At 41.3% G+C, this 14206-nt stretch overlaps 1 pseudogene; it reads right to left on the bottom strand.

Moving 5' to 3' along the window:
• Positions 1-6478: 6478 nt before the first annotated feature.
• Positions 6479-7254, bottom strand: LOC147444041 (MFS-type transporter clz9-like; annotated as a pseudogene).
• Positions 7255-14206: the final 6952 nt, after the last annotated feature.

The following is a 14206-nucleotide window of genomic DNA, read 5'->3' as shown; positions in this document are numbered from 1 at the left end:
TACTCTTTTACATTTGTTGTATTTTAATGATAAGCTAAGAAAATAGATTGTTTTGTAATTATATGTTTATACTTACAGAAAGTCTTATTGTTTTCTTTTGTAGAATCCGACAGATACGCCGCTTAGACGCGATGAGACGTCTGATTAGACGATGTCAGTCTAGCCGTAGCCAAATAGAATTAGTTTCCTTTTGTCATAGCATGTATAATGAGATGACGTGTATACGTCTTTTTGTAACTATTGGAAAACCATGTATTTTCTCAATAATGACAATGGTGTTGTAACTATTACATTTGCAAAGCTTAACAATCAAGTCATTTGCCTATGATGTGTACAATTGTCATTGATTTACTTTTGTCAATTTACTTTTGTCAGATTTGTATCTTTATTCTACAAACAATACTATGCATGATGGAGTTCATGGTTATATTGTCTTGTGGGTGACTACTTTGGGTCTATACCTTGCACTTTCTTTCAGAGGTGAATCTGGGCTTATCTTGGATTCGTTTAGGTTTACTCTATTATTGAAACATTCAATATGGTTGATGGCATTCAATGCCCTGTCACCCAAAATCTTTTACTCTCGGGCATCGCTATACTCTCGCTATATAAGGCTCTGCAACATCGCTATGAGCATCACTATAGGAAGCCTACAACCATCGCTATTTGCGTTGCTATCTGCGATGCAAACAGCGACGCAGATAGTGACGTTCCCGTAGCGACGGTCTTAGCAACGTCGAGAAATATAAAAACCCAATGTATTTTCGTCGCTAAAAACGTCACAAGTACACACAACATCTTGTAGTGAGACGGCTTAGTTTCAATTAACATCTTCGGTGCAAAGATTTAAAGAAGGGCATGTTGGTGCTCTGCTAGGACAATCGCTTTGACACACACAAGGATAAGAAGCTCTTACTCTGATGGGAAGGCCCTTTCATCATCACAAAGAAATATGCCAATGGGAGTTCCCAGCTCATGGTAAGCTTCATAAGACCAGAGTCAATGGCTGGCGGCTTAACCCTTATTTTCTACGATTTGATCAAACTCCATCTATCGATGTTCCTGATGAAGATACACCATCAACCTCCACCTCCAATGACTACAAACAAACAAATGAGTTAGGGGCATAAATTCCCTAATCTTTAGGGGAGGGCTAATGACGGCGGGTTTTCAAAACCGGGCCGCGGGAAACAACCCCAACCGTGGAGCTTAATCCATGCACTCTACATTTCATGCACCACTAAGCACATAATGCACCTCCCAAGCTAGGGAGCCCATCGTATCATGTTTTGCATGGGCATTTTAGCATTGGCCACATCACTATCACCACCAAATCTCCACCCACACCATGGTTGATTTACTAGTTCATGATCACCCCATGCACACAAGGTACTCACTATCACCCCGCAAGGCAACATGAGCATGCTAGGATTGAATGCAGCGACACCATGCTACCCCGGGTCACTCTCGATGCTAGTGATCGACGTTGCTGGTGGCTGCATCTTCTGGATGTTTTCCTCAACTAACCTCCCACTAACGTGCTAACCCCACTAACTCCAAATGTCGCCATGCACCATATGGCGCTCGCATTCCATCATGCATCCCCAGTGCAAAGAGCAAGGTTCGTAACAGCCAAGACCACCGTTTTGTGAGTATCATCATCATCAATAAAAGTGTGCAATGCTGTCATGATCTTTGAGTCCATTCTCTCTTCTCCTTAGCTTTGTTTCCCCATATCCGTGGGATGATTCATCTCTTGTATATCACTCTGCTTGTGCTTCATCACGTGCGCCATCACCAATCAGTCATGCTCCATTCCGACCTTGTCACATACCTCTCTTGTACACACACTCCTGACTGTTGACTAGGCATTTTATATATCCGAACATTTGCTACATTATCATTTTATGTTTGATTACCTAGATGGCACCTCACTCCTGCCACTCTAGGTCATCTATGTCTGCTTCCTAGTCACACTTATGCTAGGTGGTGCCCCTTATAGTTACAAGATAACTCCTACCTTGAGATGATGCTTGGGGATGTTTAGGCTAGGTGTGGTGTAGAGGCCACCCCATTTGGCATGTCATTTTTGACTATCGCCGCCCGTCCATGTCAATGTTGCAAGTCACACTTTAAGAGCCGACACACGTCCAAAACGGTCCCTAGTGGTTGGAACTGGGTCATGGAGAGGGCGTGGCAAATACGTGGGACCTGGACCAAGAGGGTGTTGGTATCAGTGTCGGTGTCAAGATCAAAGAAGGTCCCGAGGCCATAAAGATATGCCGTTGGACTCATTGAGAAGGAACACTACACGCATAAATTAACAGAAAGATAATTGGATCAATGTTTATGAAACTCTTATACTTCTATAATTAAATTTTGAACTAATACCATGTGTCCTCGTGTCCCACTTTGTGTGACCTTGCTGTCTGGTAGCCACTAAGTAGTCTATACTTAGGTGCACAATATATATACATACATACATACTTTATATAAAAGGAGATCAGCCTGTGTGCTACTCTTGCTAAAGGGTCTCGAGAAGAGCCTTGGTCTGGGCGTACAAGTTTCAAGACCTCTCGTAGTTGACGTATGTTTGCCTCCAACTCCTCATGGGGGAGATGCTCGTACTCTATGATGTCTTTTGCTATTTGATCCCTTGGAACACCGATAGCTTGTAACATGCTCTTCAACACTAACACCAATATAGGAATTTTGGGACTTATTCAAGTCCCATTTTTTAAAAGTGGAAATTACAATCTTTGTTTTTTTATGGCTATTTGGAACTTCCTATCGCCAAGCATACCCTTTGCAAAGTGTAAACAATGTACTCTAAATGCAAATATGAAAATATAATTTTCAAATTCTAACATCTTCAGAAGATCAATTTAGGTAGATCTCTAGGAGGTCATTCTTGAGTGCAATTGACGAGTCTAAATGCATAATAACTTTTTTGAATTACAAAGTTTACTATGTATTCATGGAAAATAGAGCAAAGCATCAAGGTGTCATAAGTGTAAATGGTTTACATGGCATTTTTAATTCTCAGATAATTTTCTTGTGACATGATGCCCTATTGTGACTTTCTAGTAAAATGTTACAACAATGGCACTAGAGCAAAGTATCAAGGTGTCATAAGTGTAAATGGTTTGTAACATGGCATTTTCAGTTCTCACATAATTTTCTTGTGACATGATGCCCTATTGTGAATTTTTAGTAGAATGTTACAAACAATGGCACTAGAAAAACTCTAAGTGAAAAGCTCTTTCCACTCGAGGAGTATATTCAAAATCTATTGCGCAAAAAAAGTTTATTCACTTGAGAATTATATAAAACCGTGCAAGACAAAATCGAAAATCCTTCTAAAACAGATCTATCCACTTGAGTCAAGTATAAGAAAGTTGAATGATTGTGTGAAGCATCATGTGCCCTTTCTCACTAGTAGTTTTATGAAACAAAATGCTGGTAATATTTGTCACATGCTATCTAGGGTAGAGGTGCCAGTTTAGAGATGCCCAAGATGAGGGCTCGTGTAACTAGTCTAAAACTCATCAGAAACTACATTTGAACACATGGGCTAATATGTCACTTGGCCCTCTACATATGGAAGTAAATTGGTGCCAAAATTGTGCCAGCTGGACATTGCAATTCTCATTTTTAAAAAAAAACTAGTGTAATAAAAGTTGGAGTGGGTGAGCGGACCATCATGTCCCTTGGTATGTGTCTATTGAGCAGAGGAGAGTGAAAGATAAGGTATTCAAGGAAGCCACCTTGGGACTCAAAACTGAGCGTCAATTTCCCCATGAGCCGCTTTTAATTGACCCAAGATTTAACGCTTGTGCTTCAGTTGTGGTACGCTAGTGCTCGTCGCTGCTCGGTTGGGCACTGCTCATCACTACAATATCTGCTCATCACTGCGCGGCTGGGCAGAGCTTCTGCATGCCGATGCCATCTTCTAGCCTACCTCCATCTTGCCCCCTTCTCAGAGCTTGTCTCAAAGGCTGCTGCCTTGCTATTTTGCACATCAATCAAAGGAAGGAGGCTCCATTTTCTGCATGCTTAGAAGATGATATTGAGGCTAGTATGGTTTTAGCTGAGTTCGATGATGAACTGCCGGATGTCCACTATTCAGGTGGTCTTCTAGAGCTCAACCAGTTAAATAACAGATCTTTGTGCTCCTATTCTGAGTATTTCTCCAAGGTTAGTGGATGACAGAAGCCAGAGCTTTTGTCGAAGTTCACTCCTTGCCTTCATGGGAGATCCAATCTCAAAGGCTTGCAACTTGAGTTCTGAGGAGTTTCAAGATGCTGAGAAAGTTTTGCGCGATCAAAGAAATTGAGGACACAATTGTGAGGACATCACTTGTAAAGTCTAACTTGCAGGCAAGTCAAAAATTATCCTCACCTACTGATTGTCTATCACATGCAGCAAGTCTCACATCCTCGCGATGGGTCTGTCTGCAAGGTTGCAGCTCATTGACGGTGGTGTCTAGTGTAACTACACTTATGACCTTGAGACGGCTTTGCATCCTTGATTGTACCGCATTGAGAGGGATTACAGATTTGAAGCATCAATGAAAGAGGGGGGTTGCAAGCAAGAAGTCCAGGACAGGGAAGGAGGAGCTCCTTAGCGGCATAGTTGTGAGGGCTTGTGGACACTCTGTGAGCAATTTTGGTGTGAATCCCCTTCATTTTTGCTCATGCCCTAGTCAAAGCCACAACCAGCTCCTGTTGATGATGAAGCCTTGTACTGACCTGCTCGATACAGCCACAAAAGCAAGCTCGGGGCAGCGACATAATCAAGTAAGAGCTACCACAAATGCTCCAGCCCCTTCCTCCACATCCTAGTTGTTCCATGTATACAAGATTATCAATGCCTTACTTTCTAGCTCGTCCTATTCGTTCAGACCGATGCACAAATGTTTTGGAGCCTCGATCTACTCTAGTCTCTAGCAGCAACTTCAACAATTTCCGTACTTGTTAGGTACTTGACCATGCCGTAATTTTGACATTTGTTTTTTCTGTCCCATGCCTAGTTTTTTTGTAGGTTTAGGGTGATTTAGAAGCTATTGTAATTCTCATTAACCATGTAACACCTGTGGTCATGACATCGACAAAGTGAGTGAGAATTTATCACTCACTCAACAATTGTACTCCCATGGAAAACATGATATTATTTTCATTAACTTTAAGATAACTGTTTGACTGATTTAAAAAACTATGACATTGTTGACATTGTATTCTTGTCTTTGAACAACACTTAAAAGAGTCTAGATTGGGAGATGACATTGCAAATCTTGTATGTGAAGGTCCAAAAAGGCAAGGCTAGAGTACGATGTAGCTTCAAAACTTCAAGGGATAGAAAACGAAAAACTTGCTAGAGTACGTTGCAGCTTCAAAACTTTAGGAGTTACAAAATGGAAGTACTACTGCCTGCTAGAGTAAGTTGTACCTTAATTACTTAAAGTAAAACCACCAAAAAAACTATTAAGTAGATCTGCCTTGTAGTGTTGGTCGATGTTTTCTAGTTGAACTCGAAGTTTGCAGCTTCAAAACTTTGGGGGTTACAAAATGGTAGTAGTAATGTCTGCTAGAGTAAGTTGTACCTTAAGTACTTAAAGTAAAACCACCAAAAAAACTATTAAGTAGATCTGCCTTGTAGTGTTTATCAAAGTTTTCTAGTCGAACTCGCTTTGTGCTTGTTGTCGAGCGTTTCTGAGTTTTTCCATTCATACTCTCCTTTTGAGAGCATGGTAGGGTTGGTCTATGTGTAGCGGTCAAAGGAGTAAACCTTGTGTGGACCCTTATTCCCAAAGTATAGCTCGCAATCTTTTTCCAAAAAGAGTTTGTTGTGCATCCCATGCCTTTTTGGACTCTTCAGCCTGAGCTGCAGCCTGAGCTGCATCCTCTTTCTGTTTTCGTGTTGCCTTATCTGCAAGAGTTTGCCTTCGCTTTTTCTCCTTCTCTACCTTTTTCTGCTCCTTTGATTTTGCTATCTCGTCTTTTCGTGCATTCTTGGCCTTCATAGTGTCGATATATTGCGATGAAGTGTCACGAGACTATTGGTGTAGTCAACAAAAGCCTCTCAAGGTGCTCTTTGAACTGAAGCTTCTCTCATTGGGACTTGCAAGAGGTTCACGATATGGCCCTTCTTTGTGGAATCCTTTTGGCTACCTTTGTTATGCCCATTATCGTTGCTGTATCTCCTAATTTGATGGGTTGGCAATTGTTTTCCCTCTTTTGTATTGCTTGTCGTATCTTGTACATGGTTTGGATAGTGTAGTGCAGTGGGTATGTTACCATTTGTTGCAGCTGCATCTTGCATGTGAAGCTCTAAACTGTAATCTTCTTCTTGCAGCAAATCCATGAAGCTAATTGTTTGAGAAGTCTCATGTGAATCATCCTCCGGGCCTGTAATGTGGCTTGTGTCAACTATGTACCCTTCTTGAATGTAATCATGTCGACCATCTCCATCTTGAGCACTACCAAGCTGTTCTTGGTTCGCCATGATGTTTAAAGCATGGACTTCTTCTTCTTCGATGTCTTCCCTTATTGGCGTATTTGGAACCTGAGTCCATTTTGATTCCTTCCTCCTTGTTTGCCATTTCTCTCTCTGTACTAACGTACATGCATGGCATGCCATCAAATTTGCAGGCTGTGTTGTCTAGAGGCCAGATTCGTGTTGTCCTCAAGCCTGTGCCTTGATGTTGTGCTCATTCAAAGATAGTTGTATTGCCTTTGATGCAATGGCTGCGAGCTCTCTCTTGCTTGCTTGAGATGAAGCTGTATGGTGTTGCGAAGCTTTTCTTTGCTTTTGGAAATTTACCTTCAAAGACTTAAAAACAGAGACATCCAATGGTTGCAATTTGTGTGAAGTGTGATCTGGTAAGGTAAGAATGTTGATGCCACATGATAGGATTTACTTACAACCGCCAGTGACACGTGACTACCATGGCCATCTAAAATGAGAAAATGTCAATTTTGCAATCCCACGTCCTGACCTATGCATTTTTTTGAAATGCTCAATCCAAGCCTGAAATAATTCTCTGGTCATCCACGCTTTCTTTTGCATTTCCATGGCTGCGCCTTCTTCACAGTCTTTGATGTAGTTTCCAATCATACGACTGCCATTGAATATGTAGAAAGAGGGAATGGCTTGTCCGGTTGCATTGACGCAACATAAGACAATGAGCCACTCCCTTGAGTCACACGTGAGGCCATACATTGACCTCGTACCTTTCCATGCGAGAATCTTCATTCCCTTATCTCGTGATCCTTGAAATCTTGTCTCATCAGCATTCCATATGTCCGGGTAGGTGGCTACTTTCTAGGAAAGCTTCTCTAAGTTCTCATAGAGACTTTTTGACTATATTTGGGCAAAACCTTGTAGCTCTTGATTGATTCAAACCTTCACAAACTCAAAATACAAGCTCTGGAGGTCGCCTTTGAAAACCATACCACCAACTCCTTCTTGGAATGCCGTTGGTGAAGAGTGTTTCCCGTGTTTGACAAATTTTTGCAACTTTCAACTTATAACCTAAATGAGACTTCCACTCTAGCAGCAAAGCTTCTTCTTCTTCCGAAAGGATGGTAGGAGGGCCTTTACATTTCTTTTGGGTTCGAACTTCTTCCCAATTGATTATTGGAGACTTACTCATCCCATACAACATGGAGCATTTGTGCAGTGAGAGACCTTGGTCACGAGCACGGAGAGCTTTGGCCATGTCTTGAGTTGTCCATGAAAGAATGGTATGCTTTTTTGGTTGTGATGGTTGTGTAGCTTCTATCTCCTTTGTTTGCTCATTGTTGTTGTCATTTATTGGCTGTGTTGGAGTGGTTGATGCTGGAGGTGAGGGTTTGGGAAATGTTTCCTTTGTTTGAAGTGCTAGAGGTGGTGTTTTACTGATTTTAGAGTGAAATTTCCTCTTTCTCCTGCTGCTCTGAGCATGTTGTACTGATGGTGATGTAGCTGTGATTTTCCTTGTTGCTGATGATGTTTGGGCATGGCTATTGGTTTGTGTGTCTCTTACCATTTTGTTTGTTTTAAAACAAAAGTTATTATATCAGAGTCAAACAAGCTCTCTTTATACATTACATTGAAAACTTAATGAAAATGATTATGATTAAAAACATGGTTGTTAGCTTACCTTTTAGAGTTAACTCAAGAAAGAATATCAATCCTCAAACTCTTTGAGAAGATGTGAATGGTCTCTCATCAAAAACTTTTTTTTAGGAGGGGGGGAGGAGGAAGTGCGCTTGGGACTTGCAGCTCGCTTCTCGATTAAGGTTGATGAGCAGGAAGTAGTTGTTGATGAGGAAGCCTTGGGTGATATGAATGGGCCTTTTTTACGTTGAACTTTGCAGAGGAAAATTGGCATCACATGTATGCATCCACAACAGCATACACGTCCCCGTGCTTGTGATTTAATAGAGAAGTACATAGTAAGTTTTCAAGTTGTGGATGTCTTTCTAGCAAACAACCCTTACACTCACAGGGTGCTACTGAAGCCATAAGTTGTCATAGAATAAAGCTTGCAGAAGCGTTCAAAGTATGTGTAGCAGGTTTACTCCTTGACAGTGTTGGTGTGTGTAGCAGGTGTACTACTTGTGAGTGCTAGTTTGTGGAGAAAATGTAGATCTTGTGGGCGTTGGCTATTGGCAATGAGTGTACTGCTGAGCAGGAGGTGTAAAATGTGAGGGCTGGTTGCTGGAGGTGAGTGTATTGCTGACAGTGGTGAGGTCTTGTGCCAGGACAATTTGTTGGACTAAATATACAGCTTGAGTTTATCTGAGCTATAGGCTTAATGAGCATGCATTTTCCCCTGGTTGTAATGGCTATAATGGATGAGTGTGTTAATGGGGATCGGTCGATTGAATTCAACATGTCGTTTTTGGTTGGTATGATAAATGTACAAGGTATTTTCATGACATGGATGTTGTGTGTGTCATCATTTGTAGAATTTCTCTTTAATGCATGTTGGAAATATGATAGCCAATTGTTGCTAACAAGCTGCTACTTAACTGTTGTGCAGGTCCATGATGAAAAGGGAAGGGCGTTTGCTCCATTTGTAGAAAGGGTCAAGATGAGAAAAGAAAGACGAGCGTCATTAGGAAGAGAATGCGGTCTAGGAGGGCCTCTTTATTTAGCAATTTAAGGGAGTCAAACCTCTTGCATTAAGAAAGCAATCAAAGGGTAGTTTTTGAATTCAAAGAGGCAAAATGGCTAGTTCATTTGAATTCAAGTTTCCCCCCCAAAATGAAATTTAAAATCTAACGAGCAAAACCATATCAGGTAACATATCCATGAAAAGAGCTCGACGTGTAGATTATAGATTTGTAATGTCCACTCAGATCAAAGATCATATGTAGGAGTTATAGAAGGCCAAAAATCTCCACTCAGATCAAAGATCATATGTAGGAGTTATAGAAGGCCAAAAATCATAAAGTTGTCCACTCCCTTTTTGGGGGGAAGAGTGCATCCTTTGACCACTCTTACACCTCTCTTACACACCCACCATTCTTGCACACACGGCATGCATCTCTTGTCAAAATGTTAATCACCTCCATAATCTCATGGAAAATCAAGAGGCCCTCCTAAACCCCATTCTCTTCCTAATGGCTAGTTGTAGAAAAGGAAAAGCTTAGTGTTAAATTAATACTTCTCCTTGTATGGAAAAATAGACACGGTGTAACAAGTGTCTCTCTTTTGGGACAAAAAAGTATCTTTAAATAATAGGACTAGTGTCTAATGTATGTCTCTAATCTGGGCCCCGTACTTTTATTGGCACCTCTACCCTAATCCAATCACAATTTTGGATTCAACTAACAAGGAAGGCCAATTTGTTTTTGTGACACAGCTTAAGTTTCACGTAAGTTTAGAGCTTGAGCCTCATGATACACACACAAAATCTAAGACTCCAATGCCATGAGGATCAAGTTTAGTTTGAACCTCATAGGGTAGAGGCTTAAACCTAAGAGCCTGATGTGACTAAAATTGGAGATAGTTTCTCATTAAGTTAATTAGATTCTCTAAGGGTAGAGGCTCGAGCTTAAGTTCGAGCCTCTACTCTTTGAGACTCTCTCTCATCACGGTTTTTATCTAAGAAGGATAGAGGCTTGAACTTATGTTGGAGCCTCCACTCTCTGTATTGTCTAAGGCATTTTGAGCAGAGCCTCGAACTTTTGTTTGAACTAGAACTCTCTCAAGCTCCCTGAAGTTGCTTGCGCTCAAAGAGCTTTGATGAGTAGACGTTTGAACATAAAGTTAAGCCTCCTCCCTTCCTAGGTTAAAATCATTATACAGCTAGAGTCGTAAAGAGTAGAGATTAGAATCATAAAGAGTAGTGGCTCGAACTTAAGTTCGAGCCTCTTGGACATTCGGAGCCTTGACCATCACAAAAAATTAAGTTTTACAAGAGAAATCCTCCAGCACTTTCTTTTCTAATTCTTAGTTTACAGCCTATACTTGGTTGTCAACATAATCCCTCTCTGATCTCACTTGCATGTGCCCTCAATACTCAAAGTTGGTGATCCCAATCTTGCTGGAAGCCATGTCGCTTGCTTTCTCTGCATTAGTCTTCATAATGGTGGCCTCCCATCTGTGCGTTTGTCTCTCTCAAGCCTCTCTTAGCCCACCCTTAACTAAGGGTTCACATGCACTCCAGTTGATCTTGTTGGTGCAGCCAAAGCTGGTCAACCATAGAAGATGGAACAAGCAGGTATATGCAAGCTAGTAGGTGCATAGCAAAGAGATGGAGCATATATAAAGAGCTTGGGCAGGCAAGTAGTAGCAGTTGGTATGTATGCATGATGTGGTTTCTAGACCAAAAGTGATCCAGAAAACCTGGATAGGGTGGCAGGTGAAGGATGTCCCAAGTGAGGGATTTTGACCTGGATATGTAGAGTTTGAAGTGATGAGTCAGCTGGTCCAAACGACTCGTCAAACGGAGCTGTAGATTGCACGATAGGGCAGTTTGAAGTTGGAGGCGTTTGTAGATATGGGACGGATAGGACACGTGATTCCAGGTAAGCAGAGCCAATTTCAGCTGATAGATTTGTAGTGCTTGATTTATGGAACCTGTCAATCTTTTTAGATCGTCAATTGGAGCCAGGATGAGAGAGTTATCGCAAAATGAAGTTTAACTAATGGGGGGACAATTCTGTGCCAGTTGGGCCGCTTTGGGGAGCATGCCATTAGAGTTTTTTTGTAACATTTAATGGCCTAGTAACTTGTGTGTAGTGGAAACTAACATGAACATAGTGAGCATTTCATTAGAATAGATTCCTAATGAGCATAAAAAGAGTGCTTGGGTGGAGAGAGCAACAAAAAGCATAACACCTAGTTAGATAGGCATGAACAATACTTCAAAAGAGAGAGGAATTAAGCTATCGACGACAGTTGAGGACCGGATTCACATGGAGCCGGTCCCCCCTCCAAAAGGCTTTGTATTATAGGTGTCTCCCATCAAGAAAGACATTTTACAATACAATTCTTTGTGTTCCTTCAATACTAGCTAGTGCAATGAAGATGGAAGCTTCAAGCACTAAGAAAAAAACTTATAAAACACAACATCAATTCCCTCATGGTCTCAGACCCAAGACCTCACGCACCTTCGAAGATGGTGAGAGCTAGCAGGGTATGAGAGTAGATAGAGAGGAAGAAGGAGTAGTCTTACGAGAAAGATGTACATCTCCTCACATAATCACTCATGTTAGCATAGTATAGCTTGGTAATTAGCATGGTAGAGGAGATGAGCATGCATTGAAGCTTGGATCTTGGTTGGATTTTCATCACAAAGCCAACAGTGGTTGGTGTAGGCTTCCCTTCTCACAAGCTTGGAGTAGGTGATAAGCTTTCCATTAAAGTTTGAAAAGGAGAGAGAGTTCTTGCTTCACACATGAACTTGTGTGAGTGTGTGTGGAATAATGAATTGAGAAAATCAGCCCCCCCTCTCTCTTGGTTGACCCCTCTTGCTATTTGCTCATGCTGACACCCCATTGGACCTCTCCAGGCTTAGCCAATAGGATTTAAGGAGCATAAATGATAGCCTTCTGACATGTGTCCCCCTTTCTCCTTTTACGAGAGCTTTAGGTAATTAATTAATGCAATTAAACTCTCATTGGACACCTTTGTCTCCTAGCCAATAGGAATTGGGCTGCTGAATGCTCATTGGACCCCTTGGGAGACTTTCCAATAGTCTTCTAGAGAGCTTAATTCTTATTGGTATATAAAACTAGATTTACTATAGCCTAATTCTCATTGGTCCACCTCCATGGCCATCCAAAAGGATTTGAGTACACCTTGTGGGCATCTGGGCTAGGGAGGTGACATGTGTCCCTCATTCCTTTTGTGTAAAGGAGGCTTGTGTGTGTGTGTTTCTCTCTCATCCACTCCTTGCAAGGCTCGCCCCCTCCTATGTAGGAGGCATGAAAACTTTTTGGTACACACACAAAGCATCCAATTTTTACCAAGCTTTGACCATTGGACCAACCTTTGAATTTTGGAACCTTAGCATTTTGGAAGTATTAATGGGCTGAACCTTAGGGTCTTTAAAGCCCATTGTTGCACCTTGCTCTTTTGCATATGGCCCCCCCTTTGGATCCCTACTGTGGCTGGTCTACCAGCTCAACCAATATTCTAGGTTTTTCTCCCTTGGCACTTCCCCATATTAAATGATCAGTTTAACATGAGAAAATCATTTAGGAGAATTAGATATTAGTTATTATGACATTATCTCTCTCTTGAAATCATCATCGTCCTCGACTATGGGATAGAGAAGGTAAAGCCTATTCCTTAGTCCTTTTCCTAGCGGGTAGATGATCCCTATTTTACCCTATGACATCGTTCTAGAATGGATGACTAATCCATTTGGTGCTTGAGAGCCTAAGGCTGCCGCAAGCATGTCTGCACATTAGTCCTATCAATCTTCCATAGCAGAATGACAAGCTCTACTTGGTGTTTGGGAGACGTTGTCTGCACAAACTTGATCTAAGCATGCATACTACTTCATTTTTGTGCACAATAAAGACAAAGAGAGTCTTATAAGACAAAAACTTTGTTCATTTTAAACATTTATACATTTGCTTACTCTAGGGAAGCATTGTAAGCCTTGACAAGGTTTAGGTTATCCTTTAATTGCATGCCTTGCATCCATCTAGCATCTTCAAAAGGATAATTATTTAAACTTAGTAAGATATCATCGGATAGTCTTACCGCCTCTTAATACCTTGTATTCATGTCGGAGAATGGACTCGAGCTGCAGCACCTATTCCTGGTCCTCGATCTTCGGTGGGTCTTCAATAGTTGGTTCTTGAGTTGGCTCTCCTTTGTAAGGCTTTAGTAGGCTCACATGGAAATCATTATGTATGAGCCAATGGCTGGGCAACTTGAGTTGATAGGCCATCTCATTGATTGGCCTAAGAATCTGGAAGGGACCATAGTACCTTTTTGCTAACTTAGCATAGTACTTTTGGTGTCCCGTAGGATTCTTGCCCGTCGTGTGCCTTAATCGAGCCTTGGGAAATTTTAGCAAGACCCAATCATTTTCTTTAAAGGCTTGGGCTCTTCTATGCTTATCAGCAACAAATTTTTGCCTTTGCTGTGAGATAAAGATAGCATACTTAATCTTTTGGAAAGATTCTCGTAGGTCTCAGCTATAGTCATCTATAGCGAAGATCTTCCCGTGTACCTTAAGTAGCAGGGGACTTTTTGATATTCTTTAATTACCTCAAAAGGTGCTTTTCTCGTGGAAGTATGTACAGTGTTGTTGTAGGCATACTCCACTAAGGGTAAGTACTTCTCCCATTGGGATCTTTGATTACTTCCGTTACATAGGCTTTTAGTAGATCAAGAATTGTTAGGTTAGCTATTTCACTTTGCACCCATCTGTTTGCGAGTGATAGGCCAAAGAGAAGTTTAGCCTTGTCCCTAAATTCTCAAAGAGACCCTTCTAGAAATTACTGGTCATTCTAGGATCTCTATCCGACACTATGGACATTGGAAAGCCATGGTACTTGAAGATTTGTGAAATGAAGAGGGTTGCCATTTGATGGACTTTAATAGTCTTTTTGACAGGTATAAAATGAGCTTGTTTACTAAACCTGTCTACTATCATCCATATTTCCATATTCCCATGGATAGACTTAGGCAATCCAAAGATAAAATCCATGGATATGCTCTCCCATGGTGAATTAGGGATTGGCAAAGGTTG

Source organism: Adiantum capillus-veneris, chromosome 13 (genome assembly GCF_014529385.1).
Source record: "Adiantum capillus-veneris isolate H3 chromosome 13, ASM1452938v2, whole genome shotgun sequence".
Lineage (NCBI taxonomy): Eukaryota > Viridiplantae > Streptophyta > Polypodiopsida > Polypodiales > Pteridaceae > Adiantum > Adiantum capillus-veneris.
The sequence above is the reverse complement of the archived record's forward strand: the minus strand, read 5'-3'. Positions and strand labels throughout refer to the sequence as shown.